The following is a 7,239-nucleotide window of genomic DNA, read 5'->3' as shown; positions in this document are numbered from 1 at the left end:
CTTTACGAAGCTCTCTGTGCGCTAGAGGAATCATCAGTTTATCTTTATCCTCAAATTACTCACATGCTAGAGCTTCTAAATAGTTTACCCTTTCCACTGGCTTTACTGTTGATGCATTATACTTGGATAACTAGTAAGTGGGCAGGATTTTAACATTTTCTTAGAAGATCCAGAGCTTACAGAAAAAAAAATCTTTTATTTTAATTTTAATTTATTTTGTGGGAGAGAGAGACAGCACAAGCAGGGAAGGGGCAGAGAGAGGGGAAGAGAGAGAGAATCCCAAGTAGGCTCCACACTACCAGTGCAGAGCCTGATGCAGGGCTCAAAGGCAGAAACTGAGATCACGGCCTGAGCCAAAATCAAGAGGCGGGTGTTTAACCGACTAAGCCACCCAGGCACCCCACAGGAAAATTTTAAAGATGAACATCTAGAAGAAGGAGACAGTGGTGTTTGGGTAAATGTTTCTTTTATTTATTTAAAAGTTTTTTAAACGTTTATTTTTTGAGAGACAGAGAGAGACAGCATGAGCTGGGGAGGGGCAGAGAGAGAGAGGGAGTCACAGAATCTAAAGCAGGCTCCAGGCTCTGAGCTGCCAGCACAGAGCCTGATCTGAGACTTGAACTCATGAACCACGAGATCATGACCTGAGCCAAAGTCAGAAGCTTAACTGACTGAGCCACCCAGGCGCCCCTTTTTTTTTTTTTTATGCTTATTTATTTATTTTTGAGAGACAGAGGAAGAGAGAGAGCGGGGAAGGGACAGAGAGAGGGGGAGACAGAGGATCTGAAGAGCACTCTATGCTGACAGCAGAGAGCCTGATGCAGGGCTCGAACTCATGAACCACGAGATCATGACCTGAGCTGAAGCCAGATACTTAGCTGACTGAGCCAACCAGGCGCCCCAAGGATAAATGTTTCTTTTAAGTATCAGAAAGAAAAGTCTTCTGAATCTGAGGGAGAAATATTTTTAAAGACATTAATAATTGCTAGTAATATAAATGTTGGATCAAAAAGTACCCCAATTTTGTTAGAAGTTAAAGGCGCTCAACTTCTTTGGCATTTGTACCATTCAGAATGGCAAGCACATTCAGCCAAAGTTCATGGTTTGTATCAGTCAAGCTTGGAACAGAGAAGCAGAAACAGTATGAATAATATAGAAAAAGGAATTCATCAAGGGATTAGAGTTTATACAATTGTAGGGTTTCCTTAAGGTTGAGGGGGGTGGCTTCTCTCTGCTCCTCAAAGTCTGGGGCCTCAATGGGGAAAATCTGACACTGAGGGCTAACATCCTCTGCAGCTATCGTCACACATACATCAGGTGCTTGATCCTGGTGTCAGTGGGAACCTCAGCTGGGGCTGTTGTGTAGACATGAGACGGAGATCTGGCAGATGGAATGTGAGCAGAAGTGATGCTATCTCCTCTAGGCCTGGCCCACACAAACTTCCTATAGGACCCTTTCTCTTTTCCATCTATCAGCTGTGTGCATCGGACTTCAAAGACCTAAAAGGAGGTAAAATCCAAAGGTGGAAGAAATCTGGGCTTCTGAGAGACCGTGTAGAGCAAAGCCCTCACCACCCTGCACTGGACAGTGACATGAATGAGAAATTACTTCCTATTAAGCCATCTACAGTTAGGAGCTGAGTGTTACAGCAGCTAACATTCATTACCCTGACTAATAACCATCTCTGCTCATTGACTGAAGTTACAGATGACGTTTTCATCCAGTGAGATCTGGTGAGCTGCAAACATTTCTGGTGCTTGAGGTCAGCATCTCCACTATTACAAGAGCCCTTGGCATTGTCACCATGTCGAGGGATGATGTTGTAGCTCCTATCAGCTAATATGTGTTTGATGGAATTTTGATGATCCCATATGCCTCTTTCTGACAATGGTACAACTCATGAGTTCATTTTGTTGGCATTTTGTTAGGGAAAGGGGCAATCTCCACTGTCTTCCATCACTAAGTTTATAAAAGAGCTCATATCTGGATCCATCTCTTCTGTGCCCATGAACATGGAGAAGTGTTCACCTCCTATCTAAAGGCAGTCCAGGGTGCAAATGTATTCCCCCTTGCTGAACCCAACAGTAATTCTATGCTGTTGCCCCTCTTAATCCCCTCAACAATGCAGTTGAACAAACTCCTCCTTGAAACACTTTCTTCATGTGCCTCCTATGACACACCTTTCCTATAACCTGCTGGCTTCACCATGGCCTCCTTCTCTCTTCGGTGGCATCTAATAGGCATCTCAAATCAAACAAGCCCAAATTAGAAACTCTTGATTAACCCCTCCAGATCCAGGCCGCCCACCTGCACCTAGTGGTCAGGCCAGTCACCCAGGAATCACTGCTTTTTGCCTCCCTCTCATGCCCCCGCGCTCTAATCAATAAACAAATCCTACCAACTCTAGCTTCAAGTGATATACACCGGGATCAATCAACTTCTCACCGCCTCTGCTTTTACTATTCTAGTTCCAACCACCATCATCTTTTGCCAGGATGACGGAAGAGCCTTGGAATTGGTTTACCTCCTCCACCCTTCTTCCTACATTGTTTCTTCTCCACAAAGAAACCAGAATGATCTTTTAAAAGCAAAAACTGTCCTTTCGGTTCCCTACACATACTAAATTCTTTCCTACCTCAGGGCCTTTGCACTTGGGGGTCTCTTTTCCTGGAACATCCTTCTCATTGAATGGCTATTTCTTATGCTTCAGGTCCAAACCTACATGTCATATCCCAAGAGAGCCCTTATCACCCTGTATCAGGCTCTCCTTCTTGCTGTTCTCTGTCATGGCACCCTGTTTCTTTTTCAATAGGACTTATAATTATATTTCTGTTCACGTGTTTATACTGTTGAATTGTCAACCTTCGTGAGATGATATTCTCCATAAGGGCATGTGCTATGGACTGAATTGTGTCCCCTCCTACCAAAACTCATAAGTCGCTCTAACCCCCAATGTATTTGGAGATATAGTCTTTAGGACATAATTAAGATGAAACGAAGGACGGGGTGCAAATCTAATAGGACCAGTGGACTTAGAAGGGGAAGATCTCTCTCTCTCAATCACTGTCTCTCTCAGGACATCTGGGTGGCTCAGTCGGTTAAGCCTCTGACTTCAGCTCAGGTCATGATCTCATGACTTGTGGACCTGATCTCATGACTTGTAAGTTCGAGCTCCACATTGGGCTCTGTGCTGACAGCTTTCTCCTCACTTCCTACACCCCAAGCGTACATACAGAGGAAAGGCCGTGGAAGGTCATAGTGAGAATGGGTCTGTCTACAAGCCAGGAAGAGGGCCCTCACTAGCAACTGCACTGGTGGACCTTTAATCTTAGACTTCCCAGCCTGCAGAACTGTGAGAAAACACATTTCTGTTGAAGCCACCCAGTGTGTGACATTTTGCTATGGTGGCCCCACCTGACTGGGGCTGGTGGCCCCACCTGACTAAGATAGCAGAGTTACAGAACCTGCTCATTTCCACTTTTTTTTTTTTAAATGTTTTATTTATTTCAAGGAGAGAGAGAGAGAGAGACAACGTGAGCAGGGGAGGGTCAGAGAGAGAGGGAGACACAGACTGAAACAGGCTCCAGGCTCCGAGCTGGCAGTCAGCACAGAGCCCGACGCGGGGCTCGAACCCACGAACCGCGAGATCATGACCTAAGCAAAAGTCGGACGCTTAACCGACTAAGCCACCCAGGCGCCCCTCATTTCCACTTTTTATCCCTTACACTGAGCGTCATGACTGGCACACAGTAGGCCTGGGAAAATTATTTGCTGAATAAATGAATAGACTCCACACAAGCTACTTGTACGACTGCTTCGGCCCTATATCCCACCCTTGTGCCGATCCTTAAACACCCTACATGGTAGGCCCATGTCACAGGAATTTAGAGAACAGCTTTTCCTTTCTCCTGCCCCTTTACTGATTACTGGAAACATCGCTGATAGATTACTACCGCACTTCCCCCTCGTTAAGACCCTCTACCCAGAACTTAACTAAAAGGATTGGCACTTGAGGTGAAACCCGTGTGCCTTCCCTGGACTAACTGTAACCAGCTCTGGTGAGAGAATGAGGCCCGTCCACTCGGTGCTCACTCAGGGCTGCGTTAATGGGTAACCAGGTTTGGGTTTTTCCAGGCTTGTCCCTGTTTTCTGTGGAAACTGTGATCTGCAGTGGGAGGACCCAGTGCAGAGAACAGCGTGGAAGAGGTGCGGGTGTTACCCGCCCATCCCCGGCTGGGACCGGCGTGGGGAGCTACAGCAGGCTCCAGGACACAGCCTTCGGTGAGGTGCGAAGGGGAGCACACAGGCCTGAGTCCCAGGCGGAGCGGCTGGCCTCCCTGTGTGGTCGCGGCCCAGGCGGCTCCAAGCTCTGAGGTTCTCAGCTCAAGCCCCCAAAGCCCAGATGGAGGCGCCCAATGGCCAAATCTCTAAGAGGTACCTGTGCACTCTCTCCATTAGCTCCCCCAGGCTCTCACCTCCCCGCCAGGCCCCTGCTCCGCCCGCGCCCCTCGGTCCATTCTCCTCACAGCAGTCAGGGCAGCTTTGAACACGCAAGTCAGGTGAGGCCACCCTTTTGCTCAGCACCCTCTGATGACCCCCCGGCCCATGGAAAGGCCACAGCCCTCCCCGCGTGCACACGGCCCCACACCCTCAGCTCCCCACTCCACATCTCACCCCGGGCCCATTGCACAGACCTCTCCCTGTCGCCCCCTCTCTCGTGCTGCCCTGGCCTGCATTCGTCACATTATTTCAGAGAAACAGAATCAATAGGATGCACGTTATAGACTTGGAGAGAGATTTGAGGAATTGGCTCCCATCACACGGGGGCAGGAGGTCTGAATCCACAGCGCAGGCCAGCAGGCTGGAAATTCAGGCAAGGGCTGATGGACTGAGTCTTGAGTCTGAAGGCTGGAGGCTCACGCAGAATTTCTGTGTTGCCGCGTGGGGGCAGCACCGCCTTCTCCCTCGGGAGGACCTCGGTCTTTGCTCCTAAGGCCTTCCCTGATTGCATGAGGCCCACCCACATCGTAGAGGGTAACCTGCTTCACTCAAGGTCCGCTGACGGAAGTAGCGATCGCATCCAGAAAGTGCCTTCACAGCAGCAGCGAGAAGGTGTTTGACCCGAGAACCGGGCACGAGGGTCTTGCCGGGTTGACACGTAAAACCAACATCGCGCGGCGTCTGCCATTCTTCGAAGGCGGGCGTCTTCCTGTCTCAGGGCCTTCACCCTCACTCTTGTCTCTGCCAGAATGTTCTGCTCCGGGATATCCCCAGGACTCCTGGGTATCTGGAGGTTCCTCCCTCCTCTCCTATGGCTTTTGCTGGATGTCCCTACAGTGACCCCTCCTCTGACAGCCCAGCGCTCCCAGGTGCCCTGTGCTGGCCTTCCCGGTGTGGACGTCTCAGGTGAAGCATGTCACAAAGGCACAGCTGGACTAGAAACCCCTTAATGAAAGGACCTTATCTAAGTTGGCCAGTGGCCAGCGCGTTGGCTGTAATCCCTCTGCTTCAAACCCCACCCCCCTTCTCTACTGGGCTTTGTGAGGCCGAGCTGGGACTCCAAAGCCCACACTCTGCTTTGCTAGCTGGCCCCCGTGGGGTCTGCCAACGAGGCTGCTACAGACGGCCCTAAGGGGACCTGGGGTGTGTTTTATCCGATGTGGTGGGACACGCACACACAGAAAGGGCTGCCATGAAGGAGGATGCTTAGTCACGGCCCCTAGAAACAGGAAGACAGGTCACACCATGCAGGGCCGGGTGGGGAAGCACCAGGGTGGGTCAGGAGGGAGAGGGAGTACGGGAGAGATGTGGGAAGGGTACTGATTGATTGCGGGTTTCATTGGAAGGGATGGGCAAGGCAAGGTGAGTGGGTCTAGAATCGGCTAGTTTGAATAATCTCAGTGGGCTCCGGAGTACTGGGGCTGTCTTCAGTTGTCCGGTACCTGGCCCTGCGGCCATTAGAGCAGGTGCAGAGTGAACAGTGGCCCCGAGGGTGAGCGCCCACTAGGGAAGGTGGGGGAGGTGGGGGGGGTCCAAAGCTCCGGACTCGTGGCTGGTTTTCATATGAAAGGCATGGTCTAGGGCAAACTGTGTGCTGTCTGTAAAGGCTGCGTGAGTTAGCCCGGAGGGGAGCAGTCCCTCCAGAGTCAGTAAGGTCCCCAAATGCTGAAGCATCAAATCAAAGAAAATAAAAAGGCATGATTATAGACGCATAGCTCGTTTTAGGGTTCTTCGCTTTATTGTGCTCCACTGTGGGGCGCCTGGGTGGCTCAGTTGATTAAGCGTTCAACTCTAGCTCAGGTCATGATCTCACGGTTCCTGGGTTCCTGGGTTCGAGCCCCGCCTCGGGCTCTGTGCTGACTGCCAGCTCAGAGCCTGGAGCCTGCTTCAGATTCTGTGTCTCCCTCTCTCTCTGACCCTCCCCTGCTCACGCTGTCTCTCTCTCTCAGAAATAAATAAAACATTAAAAAAATATATTGTGCTCCACAAATACTGTGTTTTTGTTTTTTGTTTAAAAATGTGGCAACCCTGCATCAACAAAATCTGTTGGCAATATTTTTCCAACAGCATGTGCTCACTTCACCTCTCTGTGTCACATTTTGGTCATTCTCACGATATTTTAAACTTTTTCATTATTATAATATTTGTGATGATGATCTGTGATAAGTGATTATGACTTCCTGAAAGGTAAATGATGGTTAGCAGTTTTTAGCCATGAGGTATTTTTTTAAAGCTTATTTATTTATTTTGAGAGAGAGAGAATGCACACACAAGCGGGGGAGGGACAGAGAGAGAGGAGAGAGAGTGAGAATCCCAAGCAGGCTATGAACTGTCAGTGCAGAGCCAGATGTGGGACTCACACCCATGAACCGTGAAATCATGACCCGAGCCAAAGTCAAGAGCTGGACACTTAACTGACTGAGTTACCCAGGTGCCCTAGCAATTAAGTATTTTTAATTAAGGTACTAAAAAAGTATTTCTTAAACTACTGTACAGTATAAACTAACTATTTTAAAAAACTTTTTAATGTTTATTTTTGATAGAGCATGAGCAGGGGAGGGGCAGAGAGAGGGGGAGACAGAGGACCTGAAACAGGTTCCACGCTGTCAGTGCAAAGCCCTATGTGGGGCTCGAACTCACAAACTGTGAGATCATGACCTGAGCTGAAGTAGGACAGTGAACCGACTGAGCTACCCAGGCGCCCCCTAAACTAACTTTTATGTGCACTGGGAAGCCAA

This window comes from Crocuta crocuta, unplaced genomic scaffold (assembly GCF_008692635.1).
Source record: "Crocuta crocuta isolate KB4526 unplaced genomic scaffold, BGI_CrCroc_1.0 scaffold367, whole genome shotgun sequence".
Taxonomy (NCBI): Eukaryota; Metazoa; Chordata; class Mammalia; order Carnivora; family Hyaenidae; genus Crocuta; species Crocuta crocuta.
Note: the sequence above shows the minus strand (reverse complement) of the source record.